The sequence below is a fragment of the Scylla paramamosain genome, unplaced genomic scaffold, assembly GCF_035594125.1.
Source record: "Scylla paramamosain isolate STU-SP2022 unplaced genomic scaffold, ASM3559412v1 Contig20, whole genome shotgun sequence".
Classification (NCBI taxonomy): Eukaryota; Metazoa; Arthropoda; class Malacostraca; order Decapoda; family Portunidae; genus Scylla; species Scylla paramamosain.
In genome coordinates, this window is record NW_026973685.1 from 520,001 (window position 1) to 542,802 (window position 22,802).

The window sequence follows — 22,802 nt, forward strand, 5'->3', positions numbered from 1 at the left end:
CGTGTGTTGTGTCCAAACCATTTGACAAGACAACACGAGGCAAGACTTGACTGTGTGTGTGTGTGTGTGTGTGTGTGTGTGTGTGTGTGTGTGTGTGTGTGTGTGTGTGTGTGTGTGTGTGTGTGTGCAAGTAAGTAAGTAATTAAGTAAGTAATCAAGTAAGCAAACCTGTATAAAGTATTTCAAGGTGTACATAGAATACACAGTCACGTGAGCCGAGGCTCTCTGACGGTGTATTGTACAGTAGAGCAGAGGGCAGGAGTGCAAACAAATTATAATGTACAACAACATAATGAATTGTATTGTACAGCGGCAGTACCTCGCCGCTACAGAGAAGATAAACACTAATACAAGTGTCTCACACTAACGTAATAATAATAAAATAATGATGATAATAACAATAACAACAAGAGTAGTGATAACAATAATACTAATAACTACACCAACAACAACAGCAACAACAACAACAACAACAACAACAGCAACAATAATAATAATAATAATAATACCAATAAGAATATTATTAGTAACAAATAATAGTAACTAGCATTAATAAACATAATTAATAACTAATACTGGTAACTAGGGCAACAACAACAATAAATACCAACAACAACAACAACAACAACATCAACATAATAATAATAATAATAATAATAATAATAATAATAATAATAATAATAATAATAAAAGTAATAATGATAACAGCAACAAATGCGATGGCTGCAATAAATAGCATCAAAATCACAGCTTTTGTTGATGAAGTGGTTACTTTTTAACCTGTTTTTTGTTTGAACATTTTATCAGTTGTAAGAAGAACTTTGTCTATCAAGAGGCAAACTGTTCACAACAATTTTGGTCCAACTTGTCACACTGTTTGTGAATAATATTGTTGTCAGTATCGCACAAATAAGGTTAACGTTGTTACTTCTCGTGTGAGAAACATTTTCTGCCAATTTGAATATTGCATTATGTCCAAGATTTTGATGTATTAATAACAATGTGAAGTACTTATGGATGAAGGGAAACCTGCAAATACTGAAGGCTGAGGAAGCTTTGGATGCAGACTCTTTGCGGAAAATGTACAGCGAAGAATTTTATTTTGCCGTCTTGTTGCTTTTGTTAAAAAGACGGCCATGTAGATGCCCATGTAGGAAGGCAGTGCATGAGATGTGGGCAGCGTCAAGTACACTGCGTGTCACTCACTGCTTCACTTGTTACATTACCCACAATTCTTTTTGAAATGCCAGCTGTTTGAGAGACATTTAAACATATGTGTGTGTGTGTGTGTGTGTGTGTGTGTGTGTGTGTGTGTGCGTGCGTGCGTGCGTGCGTGCGTGCGTGGACCGTATGCATTTTTGGCAATGATTTCTTTGGCGGAAAAGATGCCCACCAGTACACAGTGGAGTGGTCTCCCCTCGTTTCACAGGACGTGGACTCCAGCTTGAAAAGACTCCTCGATAAAGTTCATGACATGTTCAGTATTTGCCTCCCTATTAAGTATATAGATGTTTCACACAAAAGGCTCCAAAACCCACACATTTCTCAAACAGTAATCAACTCGACAAGACCCAAAAATCAGTTGAACAGAGAGCTTCCTAAACCGTAAGCTCCGCCCTCTGTTCCGGTGAGGATATAGACAGGCGGACAGATGTGGATGCAGACAGACAGAGACAGATAGGTAGACAGGTAGATAGACAGATTGTGTCCAGTTTTTGTGGTATATAGTCTTGCCTCGTTAGTGCCTCATTTTCTACTTTCTGAGTGTGTGCAGTAGAAAACACAGTGAAAACAATTACAAGGAAAGAAAAGAGTAAGTGTACTCACCTCAAGAGTGCAGGTGTGTACACTCCGGGAGACGGGAGGAAGGAAGGCGCGAGGCGGGAGGTGCCTGTGGGGAGAGACACACTGTGCTTCATGCTCTTACATTTATACTCCACAAGCACAAGTCTGTATCTGTGTACATCTATCTATCTGTATCTATCTGTATAAACAGAGAGAGAGAGAGAGAGAGAGAGAGAGAGAGAGAGAGAGAGAGAGAGAGAGAGAGAGAGAGAGAGAGAGAGAGTCATCCAAAAATGTACTCACTGTTTGACTCGCTATAATTCTTTTTTTTTTTTTTTTTCAGAAACAGTTGGCCTAAATAATAATGGCAGAAGTAAGACTAAGCTTTGAAGAAAGAACATGTCATAAAGTGTTACTGGAGGCACGAAAATGTCAAAGAAGTGCAAAGACAATTCACAAGACACTTTGACAGGGATCCACCAAGGTGACGCGCCATTGCTCGCATCACAGCTAAGTTTGTACCAGATGGAACTGTTCACGACCTTCATAAGCATGCCTGTGTGGTAGTAGTAGTAGTAGTAGTGGTAGTGGTAGAGGTAGTATTCATGATTTCTCACTACTACTACTACTACTACTACAACAACTACTACTACTACTACTACTACTACTACTACTACTACTACTACTACTGTTGCTACTACTACTATGTGAATATTAATATTAATGCCTTAAGAATTGTTGCAAAAACAGTTGCAGTAGTAGCATTTATATTTGTAATAGTAGTAGTAATAGTAGTAATAATAGTAGTAGTAGTAATTGTTGTTATATTGTTATTATGATTGCTATCAATAATATCACACACACACAATAGTAGTAGTAGTAGCAGTAATAGTAGTAGTAAGAGTAGAAGCAATAGTAATTTTAATAATTTAGTATAATTTAATTATTTAATTAATTTTATTTATTTATTTATTTATTTTATTTTATTTATTTTATTTATTTTTTTGGTGGATATGAGTGTGTTCGTTGGTTGAACAAGTCCCTGTATATTAAATAGACTTTTGTGTGTCGCTCAAGTACCGAACGGCCTCGAAACACTGAGCCAAAGGGACGCCGCTCAGCCTGCAGCCAGTGTGGCGGCGTATCTTGTGTGGTGCGCGTGTGTATCGCATTGTGTTCCTCCTCATAGACTTAGTGGTGGTCAAGATAACCAGGATTGGCCAAGCCCTCCCTGAAGTGTGCTACCAGTAGTGTACCAGGTGTGTTGAGTAGCCGCCAGGTGTACAGCCACACGTGTGTTGTGTACATGTGCATGTTGTGTACAGAAAGATCTCCCCCCTGTTTTATAAGACCCATAATGCCGCTGGCCGGGAAACTACACTTGCCACCATCTCAGACAGGACGCCATCTTGTTGTGTAAGTCAGAGACGCCTCCTATCCCCCCAATCTCTCCCTCCCCACCACCCGCCAGCCACTCCTTCCCACTTCCGCCAGCAGCAGCTACTGGCCGCCCACCAGCCAGCAGCCCCTTCACGGCCACTACCTGCCAGCACGCCTTCCTGCCCTTACCCCCTCCCACTCCTTCCTCCCCTCCCTTCAACCCACTCCTTCCTAACCGCCATTCGCCACCCACTCCTGCCAGGCCCCTACCAGCAACCCACTCCTTCCAGCTCCCCGCCTGCCATCCTCCCCTTCCCGCCCCCCACCCACCATCCACTCCTTCTGGTCCCCACCCGCCTCACGCTCCTTTCCCCTTTCCGCCGCCCACACAGGAGCTGCTCTCCTCGCTCCCTCCCCCACTCATGACGTCACGGACGGCGGTGACAGTGACTGGCTGGTGTGAACCGCACCTCACACTCGCTCTACCTAAATGCTACTACTACTACTACTACTACTACTACTACAATTACCAGTGCCACTACAATTACTTCTGTTACTACTGCTGCTACTACTACTAATACTACTAATACTAATACTCGTTCTACTTCTACTTCTACTACTAATACTAATATTAGTTCTACTACTACTACTACTACTACTACTACTACTATTTCGATAACTGTTACTACTACTACTTCTACTAGTACTACTACGACTATTATTATTATTGTTACGACTACTCATACTACTATTTTGACTATTACTACTACTACTACTACTACTACTACTACTACTACTGCTACTACTACTAATACTACAACTACTACTTCCTTGCAAGCCTCCCTGTCCGCTTTACCGTCATTCCTTGATTCATATTTTTTAGTATTTTTATTTTTATTTATTATTATTATTATTATTATTATTATTATTATTATTATTATTATTATCATTATTATTATTAGTGTGTGTGTGTGTGTGTGTGTGTAGGATTACAGATAAAAATACTATTCATGGATACCGTAATTTATTCACAGAAATAAATAAAAAATCTTACAGTGCACTCTCTCTCTCTCTCTCTCTCTCTCCCCCTCTCTCTCTCTCTCTCTCTTGTGAGTCAGTCAGCTGTTTTCAAGGTCGCTGGGCCTCGCTGCCCTCCTGCCTGGCTTGTATGATGCCACGTTGCATTTTACAGGAGTACTTTTAATCACCGCAGTAATGTTGTCGTGCAATGCTTGTCAGTAAATTACGTGCTTTTTAATGCCACTTGTCTTGTTATAACACACACACACACACACACACACACACACACAGTTGTTTGCCTGCTCTCTCTCTCTCTCTCTCTCTCTCTCTCTCTCTCTCTCTCTCTCTCTCTCTCTCTCTCTCTCTCTCTCTCCATCCTCCACCCGTGTATCCTCCTCCTAATAGTAGTAAATCTATTATTATTATTTTTATTATTATTATTATTATTAGTAGTAGTAGTAGTAGTAGTAGGAGGAGGAGGAGGAGGAGGAGGAGGAGGAGGAGCAGCAGCAGCACCAGTAGCAGTAGCAGAAATAGTAGTAACTGTAGTAGAAATAATAGTAGTAGTAGTAGTAGTAGTAGCAGTAGTAATAGTAGTAGTAATAGTAGTTGTTGTCGTCACCTCCTCCTCCTCCTCCTCTACCTGCCCCTTGCTTCCTGTCATCTCCCTCTCCGCCACGCTCGCAACAACGTCACGCGACCCGCTAAGGCTGCTTGCCGTCACCCACTGTTGTCTGTTTCCCTCCTTCAAAATTGTGTGTGTGTGGCTGCCAACATGAGTGTGCATTGTCACCAACACCATCACTGTTACTTACCGCAACACTCTTTCCTCTTTCACTACAAAGGACAAACAAACTCACACAAAGGACACTCTTTTCTGCCGCCATGGCCTGCTACTACTACTACTACTACTGCTACTGCTAATACTATTACGATTATTACTGCTACTTCTACTACTACTACGATTATCACTGCTACTACTACTACTAATACTATTACGAGTATTACTGCTACTTCTACTACTACTACGATTATCACTGCTACTACTACTACTACTACTAATACTATTACGAGTATTGCTGCTTCTTCTACTACGATTATCACTGCTACTACTACTATTACTGCTATAACTACTACTACTACTACTACTACTACTACTACTACTACTACTACTAACTACTACTACTACGATTATGACTACTACTAATACTAGTAGTACTTCAACTGCTGTTACTGTTAATACTACTGCGACTACTGCTACTACTACTACTACTACTACTACTACTACTACGATTGTGACTGCTTCTACTACTACTACTACTAATACTAGTACTACTACTACTACTGCTGCTACTACTGTTAATACTACTGCGACTACTGCTACTACTACTACTACTATTTCTACTGCTACTACTACTACTACTACCACCACCACCACCACCACCACCACCACCACCACCACTACCACCACCACCACTACCACCACCACCACTACCACCACCACCACCACCACCACCACCACCACCACCACCACCACCACCACCATTACTGCTACTACTTCTATTACTACTACTTCTATTACTACTACTCATAATAATAATAATAATAATAATAATAATAATAATAATAATAATAATAATACGAGTACTTCTACTACTGCTACTACTGTCAATACTACTGCGACTATTGGGACTACTTCTGCTATTACTACTACTATTACTACTACTACCACTACTACTACTGCTGCTGCTACTAGTACTGCTACTACTAGCACCACTACCATTACTACTACTACTACTACTACTACTTTTTATGAAGGAAGGACGCTGGCCAAGGGCAACAAAAGTCGAATAAAAAAAAATGCCCATTGAAATGCCAGTCCCATAAAAGGGTCCAAAGTGGAAGCCAAAAATTGAAGGATAAGTGTCTTGAATCGTCCTTCTTGAAGGAATTCAAGTCATAGGAAGGTGGAAATACAGAAGCAGGCAGGGAGTTCCAGAGTTTACCAGAGAAAGGGATGAATGATTGAGAATACTGGTTAACTCTTGCGTTAGAGAGGTGGACAGAATAGGGGTGAGAGAAAGAAGAAAGTCTTGTGCAGCGAGGCCGCGGGAGGAGAGGAGGCATGCAGTTAGCAAGATCAGAAGAGCAGTTAGCATGAAAATAGCGGTAGAAGACAGCTAGAGATGCAACATTGCAGCGGTGAGAGAGAAACTGAAGACAGTCAGTTAGAGGAGAGGAGTTGATGAGACGAAAAGCTTTTGATTCCACCCTGTCTAGAAGAGACTAGTACTACTACCACCACCATTACTACAGCTGCTACTACTACTACTACTACTACTACTACTACTACTACTACTACTACCACCGTTGCTACTACTACTACTACTACTGCTACTACTACTAATACCACCACTAGAACTATCACTACTACCACCATTACTACTACTACTACTGCTATTATCACCACCATTGCTACTACTACTACTACTACTACTACTACTACTACTACTACTACTACTACTACTACTACTACCACCTCCATTACTACTTCTGGTACTACTACTACTACTACTACTACTACTACTACTACTACAACTGCTACTACTACTCGTACCACCACCACTACTACCACTACCACTAGTATCAGTGGCACCAGTGCCTGTATAATAGTGATCAGGTGTCACGGTGTGATGAGAGGAAGCCTTAAAAAGGAAAAACAAGTGTCTGTGTGGCAGCTTCGGCCTGACACACTGAGGCAGAGTCAGACACGTGCACAGTGTGAATACAGTGTGTGTAAGGCAACGCCAATAAACACTTCCTTGCCTCTTCACACACACACACACACACACACACACACACACACACACACATATTGTCATAAAATATATTTTTTATAGAAATATTTTTTGTTCATGGATTTACTGGAAGAGTATTGCGATGAGAACGTGTAGGAGAACCAGATGTCCACACACGCAGAGAGAGAGAGAGAGAGAGAGAGAGAGAGAGAGAGAGAGAGAGAGAGAGAGAGAGAGAGAGAGAGAGAGAATGCAAACCATCACTAATATAGTATTTAGGTTAATTCAGTATTTCTTTAGTTAACGTTCAAATACCACATTATCTGTAATTCATTGATTTGCAAGATGGCCGCCACTCACTCCTTATCGAGCACCAATATTGTGAGTAGCGACAAGTGGGAGATGGGACGCCATTTTGTTCCCAGGCAAACGCCGCGCGCCCCCTCGCTGCCAGCCGTGCCTGCTCTCATGTCTCTCTCTCGTGTTGAAGACACCTATTGTACAGTAAATACTGGCCCATACTTTCTCTCTCTCTCTCTCTCTCTCTCTCTCTCTCTCTCTCTCTCTCTCTCTCTCACACACACACACACAAACGTAAATGAGAAAGAGAGAGTGGGGAAGCAGAAAGAAGTGAGAGCGGAGGAGGAGTAAGACGAGAAGGATAAGGAAAAGGAGGAGGAAGAGGAGAAAGAGGAGGAGAAGGAAAAAGGGGAGGAGGAGGAGTAGGACGAGGAGAAGGAAAAGGAGGAAGAGGAGGAGGAGGAGGAAGAGGAAGAAGAAGAGGAAGAGTAAGACGAGGAGAAAGAAAAAGAGGAAGAGAAGTAGGACGAGGAGAAGGAAAAGGAAGATAAAGAGGAGGAGAAAGATGAGTATGAAGAGAGGCAAAGAAGGAAGAGGAGGAAGAGGAGGAGTAGAGGAAAAAAAATAGTAGGAAGAAGAAGAGAGAGAGAGAGAGAGAGAGAGAGAGAGAGAGAGAGAGAGAGAGAGAGAGAGAGAGTGGAAAGTTGATAGATTCATGGTTCCTCTGGTCTCTCTCTCTCTCTCTCTCTCTCTCTCTCTCTCTCTCTCTCTCTCTGTTATTGCTTTAGCACTACTACTACTACTACTACTACTACTACTACTACTACTACTACTACTATTACTGTTACTACTACTACTACTACTACTACTACTACTACTACTACTACTATTACTGTTACTACTACTACTACTACTACTACTATTATCGAATAAATAGATTAATGCATAATACATGCAATAGTAACAATCAAAACAAACAAAAGGGCCAAATGACATGAATAAATAAATAAATAAATAAATAAATAAACAATAAAACACAAAGAGAACAGACAACCGCCATCACCATCATCACCACCACAAGCACCACCACCATCACGACCCAAGCACCAATACCTGTCTCACTGCTCACCTTAATATAAGTATTTTCTCCCCCACACACACAACCAACTTGCCTGATACCAATATTCTCAATCACTAAACACAACCACCAACACCACCACCACCACTGCCCTCGTTCGGAAGTATGTGTGTGTTCGGCTTCTTGACTTTGGCTTCGTCTTCGTCTGTTTATAAGAAGCGAGGCCGGAGTGTATGGAGAAGGATGAAGGAAGGGGAAGGATGGGGCAGGGAGGTTAGGAAGCGTGGGACACAAAAGGATACTGAGGATATTGGGGGGTGGGTAGGGGGATGAAGGATATTAGGAAGGCAATGTTATTTTGGCAAGGAGGAGAAGGAGGAGGAAGAGGAAGGAGGAGATAAAAATATAAAAGGGATGAGGAGTAAACGGGTTAAAGGAGAGGAGATATGAAGGAAGAAGTGATGGAGGAATATGCTGAAGGAAAGGTTGAAAGAAGGAAGGAAGGAAGGAAGGAGGAAGCAAAGTTATTGATTTTTTCTTTGTCCTCTTTGTTTGACATTCTTTTTTTCTCTCTCAGCGATCTATTTTCTTTAAGAACTCTCTTAAATATTTACTACACACCGACACACTTGAGAGAGAGAGAGAGAGAGAGAGAGAGAGAGAGAGAGAGAGAGAGAGAGAGAGAGAGAGAGAGAAGGGCACTCCAACACCCATCATTACTTCTCTACTTACTCTTCTTTCTTCTATAGCGCTTTCCTCCTTCTCCTCCTCATCTCCTTCTCTCGCGCCTTCTTCTATTTTTCTTTCTCCTCCTCTGGCTTTTCCTTTTACTTCTCTTCCTTTTCTTCCTCTTCGTTTAACCTTACCACCACAACCGCCGTCGCCACCACTACCGCCGCCGCCCAGCTGATGGTCCTGTCCCGAGCTAAGGACGGTCACCAATGATTACTCGTTTCTGGGACAATCTTGAACCGCGTGTTTGCTCGCTTCATCAGGTTACTGTCCCCCTAACGAGACTGTCCCCCCAGACCAGACCAGCCTTTCGTCTTACCAGCTCCTCTCCTCTAACTGAATGTCTTCAGCCTCTCTCTCTTCCCCGCAATGTTGCATCTCCTGCTATCTTCTATCGCTATTTTCTCGTCAACTGTTCTTCTGATCTTGCTAACTGCATGCCTTCCATCCTCCCGCGCCCTCGTTGCACACGACTTTCTACTTTTGCTCACCCCTATTCTGTCCACCTCTCTAATGCAAAAGTTAACCAGTATTTTCAATCTTTCATCCCTTTTTCTGGTAAACTCTGGAACTCCCTGCCTGCTTCTGTATTTCCCCCTTCCTATAAATTGAATTCTTTCGAGAGCGAGGTCTCAAGACACTTCTCTCATTTGTGTTAAACTTTTTTGGCTCTTTCTTTTCATAGGTATATATTTTGTTGCCTTTGACCAGTGCCCCTCTTGCATAAAAAGTCCCCTTCTCTATTACCTCCCTGGAAACTGACTTCGATTCTCCCCATCTCTATCCCTTCCCCACGAGCCCCACCACCCCCACTCTCTCTCTCTCTCTCTCTCTCTCTCTCTCTCTCTCTCTCACCAGGACGGTCCCAGGAGAGCAGAGGAGGCCATGTTTTGTTACAATCAGTGGTATTTACTTCCTTCCTCTGATGCTGATGGGGAACAAAAGTGTCCCTCGATGTATTTTTCCCGTGGTGTCTAATTGGCGATGGGGAAACAAATCAGTAGGGAAGGGAAAAAAAAAACTAAGGAAAAGTTGAACTGATTAATTGACGGAGGGAAGAAAAGAGGGATGAAAAAGGTTTAGGAGGAAAGAAAATGGGTAAGGAAGGAATACTTAGGACAATGAGGGCAGATGATGGAGATGAGAGAAGCTTGTGTGAGGGATCAGAGAAGGAGGAAATGGGAGGGAATGGAGGAAAGAAGGATGGGACAGGGAAGAAAGGACGTAAGAAAAGAAGGGAATGAAGAAAAAAGGGGAAGATAGGAAGAAAAGGGTATAGAAAAGGAAAATAATATAGACAGGAGGGAAAATACAAGAAAATAATAAAGAAGAGAGGAAATGGAGAAAAGATGAATGGAAGAGGGAGAAAAGGTGCAGAGAAGAGAGAAAATGGAGAAAAGAAGGAAAAGACAGGAAAAAAGTGCAGAAGAAAGGAAGGGGACGGAGGAAAGAACTGGGACAAGGAGGAATGGGAAGGAAAAAAGGAAAGAGGAATGGGGCAAGGAGGAAAGAATTTAGGAAGGGAAGGGAAGGAAAGAAAGAGAAGGAGAGAAGGATGAGATGGGAAAAAAAGGTTTGAGAAGAGTTTCAAAGACAGATAAAAGAAAAATTTTAAAACTTATTAAACAATGCATATGTAAATTTAAGTTTCTCTCTCTCTCTCTCTCTCTCTCTCTCTCTCTCTCTCTCTCTCTCTCTCTCTCTCTCTCTCTCTCTCTCTCTCTCTCTCTCTCTCTCTCTCTCTTGGTGCAAATTAAATGCCGTTTAATGAAATCGCCAATGATTGCTTATCTTTAGACCATTACTCTCATTTTATGCTCGAGTAAAAAAAAAAAAGAAAAAGAAAAGAAAAAAAGCTTAATTAGAAAAGTTTGCTGCTCATAACAGACGCGCTTAAGGCTTGTTCATCTTCAGACCAAGTTATCTTTGGCAAATCTGTTTTTCATGGCGTTAATTAAACTTTTTTATTTTATTTTATTTCCTGGGGGTGCGTGTGAATGACTTAAACACACACACACACACACACACACACACACACACACACACACACACACACACACACACACACACACACACACACACACACACACACACACACTTTATAGACAAAATGACGAATCACATACTGCAAAATACACGAGTAACAAAATTTATACAAATGAATAATAAAGAAAATAACACATAGAACTGAAACACATATCTGTCTGTCAATTGTCTAAATAAAACTACAATGTCATTTTTTTTTTTTTAGGTAGAGAAATAGGAGACCTGAAAGGAAGAAAAAAAGAAAAAATAATAATAATAATAATTATAAGAAGAAGAAAACTCAATTCTTTCCTGTATGATTGAACTTTCCAAGAACGACAAACGGAAAACACTCATTTAACACTCAACGTGAACCTTAAGTGTCGGTCTGTGTGTCTATCTGTGCGTGTGTGTGTGTGTGTGTGTGTGTGTGTGTGTGTGTGTGTCTGTTTGAAAGGCGACAATCATCCATCATTTCCACGCTTCAGACAAACGGATGACTTGACAAGCCTTTCTGATTGGGAGAGCGAGGGCCAGAGTCAGGGAGGCGAGGAAATATAATGACAGACGACCAAGAGGAGGAGGAGGAGGAGAAGGAGGAGGAGGAGGAGGAGGAGGAACGGAAAAAAAAAACTATCAGTTTTCTCAGATTTTTCAGTGACGTTTTACAACTTCAACTCCTCCTCCTCCTCGTGGTCCTCCTCCTCCTCCTCCTCCTCTTCCTCGTAACTACCCGCCATTTTAACCACTAAGAGAGAGAAAGAAAAAAATACTTCAACACAAAGTCTTTCACTGATCTATTCTCTTCCTCGTCCTCTTTCTCCTCCTCCCCCTCCTCCTCCTCCACCTCCTCCTCTTCTTTCTCCTCCTCCTGCTCTTCCTCGCGTTGTTTGAAGAGCCGTGCAGACGGACACTCAATGAGATAAGAAAAGGATGTCTTGGACTTTTTCTTCCCGAGTCTTTTTCTAAACCCTCCTCTGTGTGTCCTTCTCTCTGTCTCTCTTTCTCTCTCTCTGTCTATCTGTCCGGCTGGTTGGTTATATTGCCGGAGAAGGAGGAGAAGGAGGAGGAAAAGGACGAATACAAAGGAATACAAAGAAAGTCCAAACAGCAACAGAGCTCCTTACTAAACTGTTTCGGTAACTATTCTACGCTATTAGTGGAAGAGACAGGATAATACAGAGGCTCCTCCCCACCACTCTCATCACTCTAACCAATACTGCCCAGAAAAAAAAAAAATGTTGCATAGGAAAACCACATGAATTTGAGAGGAAAGTAATAAAGAATTAAGTCTAAGAGGAGGAGGAGGAAGAGGAGGAAGAAGAGGAAGAAGAGAGATAGAGAGAGAGAGAGATAAAAAGCTACTCCAATTTCACTTGTTAATTGTTAAGTCTGTAAAGATATGTAACAGGAGGAAATGAGAGGCAAGGGGGGGAGGGAGGAAGGTAACAAGAGAGAAATTAGAAGAAAGGAAGAGTAAAAAAAAGAAAGACAGGTAGGAAAAGAGGATGAGAGGCAAAGAAGAGAAGGAAGAGTAAGTAGAGAGACAGGTTAGCAGAGAGAGAGGAGGATAATATGAGAGAGAAGTAGAGATAGGCAAGGAAAGGGAGTAAGAACAGAAAGGAAGAACGGAAAACAGAACAGGAGAGATAAGCAAGGAAAGGAAGATAAAGAAGAGAAAGGAAGATAATAAAAGCGAAATTAGAGGTAGGCAAAGAAAGGAAGGGTAAGGAAAGAAAGGAAGAAAGGAAAAGAGAACAGGAAAAATAAGCAATGGAAGGAAGAGTAAGAAGAGAGAGGAAGATAAGAAAATATAGAAATTAGAGGTAAGCAAGGAAATGAAGAGTAACACAAGAAAGGAAGAAAAGAAGAGAAATGAGAAGAGGTTAATCAAATAAAGAGATAGATAGATAGATAGATAGAGAGAGAGAGAGAGAGAGAGAGAGAGAGAGAGAGAGAGAGAGAGAGAGAGAGAGAGAGAGAGAGAGAGAGAGAGAGAGAGAGAGAGAGAGACACAGCTAATCATGGAGAAAGAATAGGAAAGGGAGTAGCAAGATTTCCACAGCCTTTCGTTCAAAATCATCCTAATTAAACGCTGCCACTTTGCCACTTAAGCAGTCAAGAGGGAAAACTGACGGACGGAGCTTTTAAACCTCTCAACTCCCCGCCACTTCAAGTCACACGCGTCGCAGGTCAAACGTAGCAAATCAAGTGGAAGCGAGGCCCTTTGCACCAAATCACTTGACCTCCATCACACGGACGCAAATGAAGGAGTTAAACAGAAAAAAAAAAGACCAGAATCTATTAGTCGGAACTTGAAAGGCTGAAGGCTAAACACAGACGCACCCTTGACTGGGCCACTGCGACACTGCCTCTCCCAGTAATCAAGATGAGAACGGGAGGGAGAGAAGTGCAAGGAGACGATGAGGAAACCGACACGTGGATGGGAGGCTTGGGGGAGAGATTAGGGTACCATTGGTGTGTTGGGTATTAGTACGAGACAAAAAAATGAGGAAAGACAGGCGTGTGGAGTGAGTACGAGTGACTGAAAGACTTGGAGGGGTTGGGGAGTGTCTGGAGATGGTGAAGATGAACAAGGAGTGACAATGTTTGACAGGGAGTGACTATAGGAGTGCTTTGGAGTGAAGAGGAATGAAAATGGGAGTGATTTGGAGTGTTTTGGAGTGACGAGGTATGAAAACGTGAGTGATTTGGAGTGTTCTGGAGTGACGAGGTATGAAAATGAGTGATTTGGAGTGTTCTGGAGTGACGAGATATGAAAACGTGAGTGATTTGGAGTGTTCTGGAGTGACGAGGTATGAAAATGAGAGTGGCTGGGAGGCTTCTGGAGTGAGGAGTATAAAAAAATATGAGCAACTAGGAGTGTTTTGAAATTATGAAATTATATGGAGTTGACTGAAATGACTTAAAGTGATAAGAGATGATAAGGAAAGACAAAAAAGTTATTGAGAGAGGTGAAAAATGACTGCGAGTGACAAGGAATGACTAGCAGTGCCAAGAAACGACAAGGAATGATTAGGAATGAGTGGTAATGACACGTAATCCTAAAGAGTGCCAAGAGATCACAGAGAGGAATTAGGAATGACTGAGAATGACGCGGAATGATAACCAGCGGCAAGAAACGACAGGGAGTGATTAAGAATGACTGAGTAACGAGGAATGGCAAGAAACAAGAGTGGTGGTGAATAACTGGTCAGGAGAGGAAGGGGAGTGACAGCAGCAGGAACTGGTGATAAAAGAGACACAGAGAGAAACAGAGAGACACCAGGGAACTACAAAAGGGATAAATTAGAGGTATAAAATGAGAGGAATGAAAGAGAGCAATTAATGAAACTTAGAAAAAGGAATGAGGACAACAGAAACTGGTGATAAAGGAAGAACAGAAAGCGACAAAGGGACACCAAGGGATTAGAAGAAACTAGAAGTATAATAGGAATGAAAGACAACAAAATAATGATGCAGAGACAGCGGTAAAGTAAGTAGAAGAATGAGATTTGTTTCTGACACAAAGTAGAGCAGTGGAAGATGCGAAGATGGGCGTAAGGCAAACAGGGACGAAGAAAACGTAACACGGGTGAAGAAAACGAAACACGGACTACTACTACTACTCCTACTACTTTTTTTTTTTATGTAGGAGGGACACTGGCCAAGGGCAACAAAAATCCAATAAAAAAAATGCCCACTGAAATGCCAGTCCCATAAAAGGGTCAAAGCAGTAGTCAAAAATTGATGAATAAGTGTCTTGAAACTACTACTACTACTACTAACGCTACTACTACTACTACTACTACTACTACTACTACTACTACTATTACCTACTATTATCTTTATTCTCCATCAGATTTGCATCAACAACCACCACCACCACCACCACCAGCATGGCAGTAGTAGCAGGAGTAGTGAATGGTCACACGTTTGTGGTGACTTCTTGGACTATCAGGCTGCCCTTGTAGTGTGCTGGACTATCGGTGAACAAGGAGACCTGAAAGTTACGTGGTACAACTATTTCGGTGATAGAAGTGGCTGTAAGTAGTAGTAGTAGTTGTAGTAATAGTATTAGTAATAGTAGTTATGCGTGTAATGTCAATATGGTCCATTTTGTAAACGTAATTGCAAAGATTCTCGACTTTGTTTCTTAAAGGCGTGACGTAATTAGAGAAAACGTATGTATTTTAAGGGACACTAGACTGTACTTCGTTACTCCTGTTTATTGCTATTATACGAGTTTTTTATAGTTTCACTTGTATATACTATTTAAATCTACTATTCTGTGATGTTTAATACTACTAATTATTATGTTTAAGTGGGAGAAGTCAGAGAAAGAGCTATATTTATAATTTTTACGTGTAAGTAAATTTGTAGGATGCTCGACCTTATGTTTCTTAAATAAGTGACGTAATTAGAGAAAACGTATGTCTTTTAAGGGAGGTTTTAGTATGTCTTCTATATATGTGTGTCTTCATTATCACCATCATCTTATTCTTGTTCTTGTTGTTCTTGTTCTTGTTCTTGTTCTTCTTCTTCTTATTATTATTACACACACACACACACACACACACACATTAGTAGTAATTATAATAGGAAGAAGAGAAACATGATGATGATGAGGAGGAGGAGGAGGGAGAAAAAATTGTTTAACTTTTATGTAATATTTCTCTAAATATGTAAATAACTATCAGTCAAAAAGCAGAACTAATAGTGCACCATGGTAGTCCGTTAAATTGTTCATCTCTGACTATCGCCATCACCAATTACAAATTAGTTAATAAGGATAAAAGTTGAAAAATATATAGCAATTCTAATTTTGAGACACCTAAATAGTTTCAACATTTTTCACAATATCTAAATAACTAACAGACGAAAAGAAAATGTAGTAGTACACCATGATAGTCCATTAAATTCCTCATCTCTGACTATCACCATCACCAATTACAAGTTAGTTAATAAAGAGAAAAACAAAAACAAAAACAAATATATATATATATATATATATATATATATATATATATATATATATATATATATATATATATATATATATATATATATATATATATATATATATATATATATATATATATATATATATATATATATATATATATATATATATATATATATATATATATATATATAAAATTCTAAGACACCCAAATACCTTCAACATTTTTCTGAATATCTAAATAACTACCGGCAAAAAAACAAAACCAATAGTACACCATGATAGCCCATTAAATTCCCCACAATTTACTTTCAACACTATTCGAAAAGTATATTAAAAACATATATAAAAAAAGAAGCTTCAAAAAACTCCCAAAAGATGCCAGACAAAGATCAAGATTCAAAATTGTAAACTAGAGAGACCATTTAGATACAAGATTAGGCTTGAGAAAATGGATGACTCAAGAATAGCAAGGAAGGTGTACCTGTGGATTGAAAGTGGAAGCAAATGGTGGAAGAGGTGCATGAGAATGACAGACAGGATTGGCTTATAAGTTGTGTAGGCGATGAGAATGGCTGGGAGGAATCAAAATGAGATTGAATGGGTGGTAACAAGAGGCAGAGTGGGAGCTGACTGGGATGTGAGAAAATGGAAGAATGAGATAGACAAAGAAGTGAAATGTGTGGGACTGAATGAATGGAAGAATGAGACGGAAAGAAAGAAGACCCTGGAATGGTACAAGGAGAAAGGGGCCCCAAGGTATGAAAGGTAGTATGATGGAAGCCTGGGCCGTGATCTCTTCCGAGCGAGGGCACAGTGTATGGATGTGAATGCAAGGAGTTACAGGTGGTCTGAGTCCCGCAGCAAAGTGTGCCGGATGTGTGACATGGGAGAGGATGAGACGGTGGGACATGTGGTGGTGGAATGTGTGAAGTATTCCAGAGACAGGAATGAGATGATGCAAGTGATACTGACTGAGTTAGGGCATGATAGGAATGAAAGAGTGGAGAAGACAGGAAAGGAGTGGATGGTGTTGCTGGGACTGTGTAGAGAGACGAATGAAAGGATGACTGAGGCGGTGAAACAGTTTCTGGAGAGAATGTGGCGTGCCAGATGTACGAACAGTTACTGTAGATGATGCTGTTTGTTATTTTTTTTTTCCCCCTTCTACAGGAGTTGCCGATCCAAAGGCCTGGCTTAAGAGTGATCCCGAGCTACCTGTACCATCAAGATCAAGATCGAGAGTGGATGAGGGCGAGGCAGAAGAACATGGAAGAAAAGAGACTAACCAGGCAAGTAAATGTGTGAAGATTGGCTGTATGAATGTGAGAGGATGGGGTGTGGGCAAGTTTGAGGATGTATGCAAGGAGCTCAGGGAGTGGAGGTTCGACTTAGTCGGGCTCACTGAGACTCGCCTGAGAGATGATGTACGAATGGAGGGATGCGAGTATGTTATGATTGGAAAGGGGCGTAAGGCACAGGAAACACTGGGAGGAGGCGTAGCCCTACTCTACAAGAAAGAAAGAGGACTGAAAGTAGAGGAGATTGATGTGGGGGAGTGTACAAGTAGTGAGGATGTGCTTGCAGTAAGAGTGGAATGCATGGATGGTTGTGGCAGACCAGAGAAGGTGGTATTGGTGGTAGCGTACATGACTGTCATGAGTGAAAGAGCAGAGAGGGAAAATAGGAGGAAGTATGACATACTTAAGAAAGTTGTGAGAGAGCATGGAGAGGAGAGAGTGCTAGTTATGGGTGACATGAATGCACATGTGGGAATACTGGGGGAACAGGTGAACAGGAATGGTGAAATGCTTGGAGAGTTTGTTGATGAACTGGAGCTGGAAAATCTGAACGTTACTTTGGCAGAGGGGCGTGTGACTTGGAGTGCAAGAGAACAGGAATCGGCAATTGACTACATGTTGGTGAATGGAAGAATGCGTGAAATTGTGTCGCACATGTGGATAGATGAGGATGGTTTGGTTGATATTGTGTCCGATCACAACATGCTGGTTGTGGAGTGCTTGATGCAGGGTGGGAATGAAGTGAAAGTGGCAAGTAAGAAAAAGAAGTGGAGACTGAGAGATGTAGGGTGGGAGAACTTTCAGGTTGATCTGAGTGAGAGAAGCTGGGACGACGAAAGTGTGCATGACGTGGAGCATCTGAATGAGAAACTGGTTGAGGACGTGAGGGGTGCTGCTGAGAACCAGATAGGGTTTGTGAGAGTAGGTAGAAGAAAGAATGTATGTAAACCATGGTGGAATGATGAAATCAGAGCGGCTAGGAAGGAGCGAAAGAGAATGAGTAGACAGTGTAGATGGCTGAGGAAAAAGAGGCATGAAAGCGATGAGGCAGAGAATGAGTATCTGAATGCATGGGCAGCGTATGTGAAGCAGCAGCGGTTGACGAGACGAATGATAATGAATGCTAAAGTGAAGAGTGAAAGGAGCGTGATTCAATCTTTAAGGGAGAAAGGTATGGAAGGTGGCCGTGAATGGTACAAGTTCATGAGAGGTGAGAATATGTCAGGCAGTGTTGGTGTGGAGAGTCTAAAAGTGGAGGGTGTAGTTATAACAGAGAAGGATGGAATCAGGGAGGCAATCAAAGGGTTCTGGGAAGAAGTAGGTGGGGTAGGTGAGATGTTTAGTGTGAGAGAAGAATGTGTAACACTGGAAAGGAAGAATGCAGATGAACTGGATGAAAGAATCAGTAGGGATGAAGTGGAGAGGTGTGTGAGAAGGCAGAAGAATGGCAAGGCAGCAGGTCCAGATGATATACCCTATGAGTTCTACAAGAATGGTGGGGAGGTAGTGATAGACAGAATGACTGAGTTATTCAACCGAGTGTGGGATGAAGAGAGAGTGCCAAGAAAGTGGAATGAGAGCCGAGTGTGTCTGTTACATAAGGGAGGATTTAAGAGTAAGAATGAGCTGAAGAACTACAGGCCAATTGCATTAGTGAATACAGTAGGTAAAGTTTTCAGTGCAGTGTTGAATGAGAGACTGTGTAAATGGATTGAGAGAGCTGGAGTGCTGGGTGAAGAACAGAATGGTTTTCGTAGGGACAGGAGAGCTGAGGACAATATGTTTGTGGTGAATGAAATGATTGAGAAGAAAAAGAAGGATGGGGGTAAATTGTACCTAGGTTTTTTGGATATAGAGAAAGCTTATGATAGAGTGAACAGAGAAATGTTAGGTAGAGTCTTAGAAAAGATTGGATTGAGTGCAAAGATAGTTAACGTAGTGCAAAGTATGTATGTGGACACAAGAGCTAGATACAGGCTAGGAGACATAGAAACAGACTGGGTGAAGAGTGAGAGAGGAGTTAGGCAGGGCTGTATATTGTCACCAACCCTTTTTAGCCTGTATACAGAGGAGCTAGCAGCCAGGATGAGAAGAATGAATGTAGGGGTAAGTGTGGGGAATGATAAAGTATGTGTGCTCCTTTATGCAGATGATGTAGTTGTTATAAGTGAATCGGCAGATGAGCTTCAAAGTTTGTTGGATGTAGTGGATGGCTATGGTAAAGACTTTGGAGTAAGGTTTAGCTGTGAGAAAAGCAAAGTAATGATTGTGAATAGATCAGAGGATGAAAGTAATGTGGTATGGAGACTTGGAGAGAATGAGTTGAGACAGGTGCAAGAATACAAGTACTTAGGGATGTGGATGAGTCCTAGTGGGTGTGCAAAGGCAAAGAATGAAAAGATAAGTATGCTAAACCAGTGGGTAGGTCGATTGGGAAGCGCGGCAAGGATGAGAGCAAGTAAGTATGATGTGTTGAGAGAAGTGTGGAAGAGTGTGGCTGTGCCATGTATAATGTATGGTATGGATGTGATTGCATGAAATGAAAGTGAAATTGATAAGTTAGAAGTGGGCCAGAACAAAGTAGCAAGGATGGCACTGAGTGCACCGAGGTGCACAGCAGTTGAAGCCTTGAGAGGTGACATGGGATGGAGCACCTTCAGAGAAAGACTGACAAAAGCCACACTTAGGTACAAGATTAGGCTTGACAGAATGGATGATGCAAGGATAGCAAGGAAGGTGTACCTGTGGAATGAAAGTGGAAGCAAATGGAGGAAGAGATGCATGAGAATGACAGACAGGAATGGATTGCAAGTTGTGTGGGCGATAAGAATGGCTGGTAGGAATCAAAATGAGCGTGAATGGGTGGTAACAAGAGGAGGAAGAGTGGGAGCCGAATGGGATGTGAGAAAATGGAAGAATGAGATAGACAAAGAAGTGAAATGTGTGGGACTGAATGAATGGAAGAATGAGATGGAAAGAAAGAAGACCCTGGAATGGTACAAGGAGAAAGAGGCCCCGAGGTATGAAAGGTGGTATGATGGAAGCCTGGGCGGTGATCTTCTCTTCCGAGCGAGGGCACAGTGTATGGATGTGAATGCAAGGAGTTACAGGTGGTCTGAGTCCCGCAGCAAAGTGTGCCAGATGTGTGACATGGGAGAGGATGAGACGGTGGAACATGTGGTGCTGGAGTGTGTGCAGTATGCCAGAGACAGGAATGAGATGATGCAAGTGATACTGACTGAGTTAGGGCATGATAGGAATGAAAGAGTGGAGAAGACAGGAAAGGAATGGATGGTGTTGTTGCTGGGACTGTGTAGAGAGGCGAATGAAAGGATGATTGAGGCGGTGAAAGAGTTTCTGGAGAGAATGTGGCGTGCCAGGTGTATGAACAATTAGGATAGAGGATGCTGTTCGTTTCTCTTTTTTTTTTCCCCTTTCTACAGGAGTTGCCGATCCAAAGGCCTGGCTCAGGAGTGATCCTGTGCCACCTGTACCATCAAGATCAAGATCAAGATCGAGTCTGCTTACAAAATTGCATCGCGGGGATTGATAAAGACAGCCACAATTATCCATCATCATCGGCGACACCATGGCTCTTGAGAAGGTAACATGGCTACCATTCTACACTCAAATCATCTGGCTATCATCACACTCGAGAATGGCGGCGGTGGGGAGATGTAAATAGGGAAAATAGGCGTATATGTGAGGGCGGGTGGCGGAGATCTTATGGCGGAAAATCGAGGGATGATTGAGGATGATGCCCCACCATTATTAATTACTCCTTTAATTAGCGATGTACAAAACACACACCTGCCCGCCAGTAAGAAGCAGGTGTGGGCGGCCATCTTGAGCCCTAAGAGACGAGGGGACAAGGGGAAATAAGGGAAATATGGCTCAAAATGTCTCCTTATTTTATTGTATTTTTTTATTTATTTATTTTTTATGTATGGAATTGTGTGTGTGTGTGTGTGTGTGTGTGTGTGTGTGTGTGTGTGTGTGTGTGTGTGTGTGTGTGTGTGTGTGTGCGTGCGTGCGCGCGCGTGAGGGAAGGGAGGGCGGGAGTGGGGGAGTTCTTGTGTTCGTTAAGGATAAACAAAAAAAATATGGTTTTAACGTAAATATTTTCCTTATTTTTTTCTTCATTTTCTTGTGTTTGTTGTTTGTTTTGTTTGTTTGTTTTGTTGGTTCGTTGTGTGTGTGTGTGTGTGTGTGTGTGTGTGTGTGTGTGTGTGTGTGTGTGTGTGTGTGTGTGTGTGTGTCAATATATCGTTTTTATTTTTTTCATTTTTTTTCATTTTTTCTTGTCTTAACTGAATATTTGTTTGTTTGTTTGTTTGTTTGTCTGTATATGCATGTATGTTTGTCCTCTTCTTCCTCTTCCTCCTCTTTCTTTCATCTAGACTTCCTCTTCTCTCTTCCCATCTCTTCCTCCTCCTAGCCCAACCAAGCCTAATTCTCTCTCTCTCTCTCTCTCTCTCTCTCTCTCTCTCTCTCTCTCTCTCTCTCTCTCTCTCTCTCTCTCAGACAGACAGACCCTGATGACAGCGTGGTGAGCGAGGAGGGGGAGTCAACCAACAGAGTAGGGGAGCATGATGCCTACTTTGAACCAGTGGTGACCTTGCTGGAGGTCTTCGTGGTTAGTGATGATGACCAGGAGGAGGAAATGATAAGACTGAGTTTCGAGGTCAGGTCAGGTTGGTAATGGTGTTTTTATTATTATTATTATTATTATTATTATTATTTTTGTGAGCTTTTTATTGGTTTATTATTTTATTGAGAAATGTTGTTGGTAGTTTTGCTGTTTCTTGTTGTTAGGTGAGGTGAGGTCAGGTCAAGTACTGATGGTAATTTTTCTGTTTTATCATTGTTAGGTCAGGTCAGGTTTTCTTATTGCAGGTAAATAGTTCTTCTTCTTCTTCTTCTTCTTCTTCTTCTTCTTCTTCTTCTTCTTCTTCTTCTTCTTCTTATTATTATTATTTTCTCTCAATCTATGTTTTTCTTTCTTACCCCCTCCTCCTCCTCCTCCTCCTCCTCTTCCTCCTCTCCTTGTTCTTCACATAACCTCTCTTCATTTTATTAACCTAACCTAACATGCAGACAGTGCCAGCCTAACATAACCTCCCCCCCCCTGCAGGCAGTACAAGCTGTTTCGTTATCACACCTCTGAGTCGCCCCCACAGTGGAAGGAACGGGGCATGGGGGCCATTAACATTCTGAGGAACAAGTAGAAGAAGGCTGTAAGTGGTTGGGTTAGGTTTGTGTGTGTGTGTGTGTGTGTGTGTGTGTGTGTGTGTGTGTGTGTGTGTGTGTGTGTGTGTGTGTGTGTGTGTGTGTGTGTGTGTGTGTGTGTGTGTTGACTGGGCTGCCTCATGTGGGATTACTAGCCTGATATGGTGACAGACAGACAAGCAGACAGACAG

The 22,802-nt window shown here is 41.8% G+C and overlaps 2 long non-coding RNA genes across 4 annotated transcripts in view; one reads left to right on the forward strand and one right to left on the reverse strand.

Moving 5' to 3' along the window:
* Window positions 1-10,224, reverse strand: part of LOC135097441 (uncharacterized) — a 10,707-nt gene extending 483 nt beyond the window's left edge. Inside the window, exons 1-2 of the long non-coding RNA XR_010265706.1 lie at window positions 9,094-10,224; window positions 1,828-1,891 (exon numbers count right to left, since the gene is read on the reverse strand). This is a non-coding gene — a long non-coding RNA (uncharacterized LOC135097441). The remainder of the gene's footprint in view (window positions 1-1,827; window positions 1,892-9,093) is intronic.
* The window catches only part of LOC135097439 (uncharacterized), a 60,361-nt gene extending 43,044 nt beyond the window's left edge, over window positions 1-17,317 (forward strand). The window contains exons 6-8 of one of the 3 annotated variants that reach the window (XR_010265703.1): window positions 2,129-2,299; window positions 14,981-15,164; window positions 17,255-17,317. This is a non-coding gene — a long non-coding RNA (uncharacterized LOC135097439). Of the gene's footprint in view, window positions 168-2,128; window positions 2,300-14,980; window positions 15,165-17,254 lie in introns of those variants that run through there. The other 2 variants (XR_010265704.1, XR_010265702.1) reach the window with 2 other exon arrangements.
* Window positions 17,318-22,802: the final 5,485 nt, after the last annotated feature.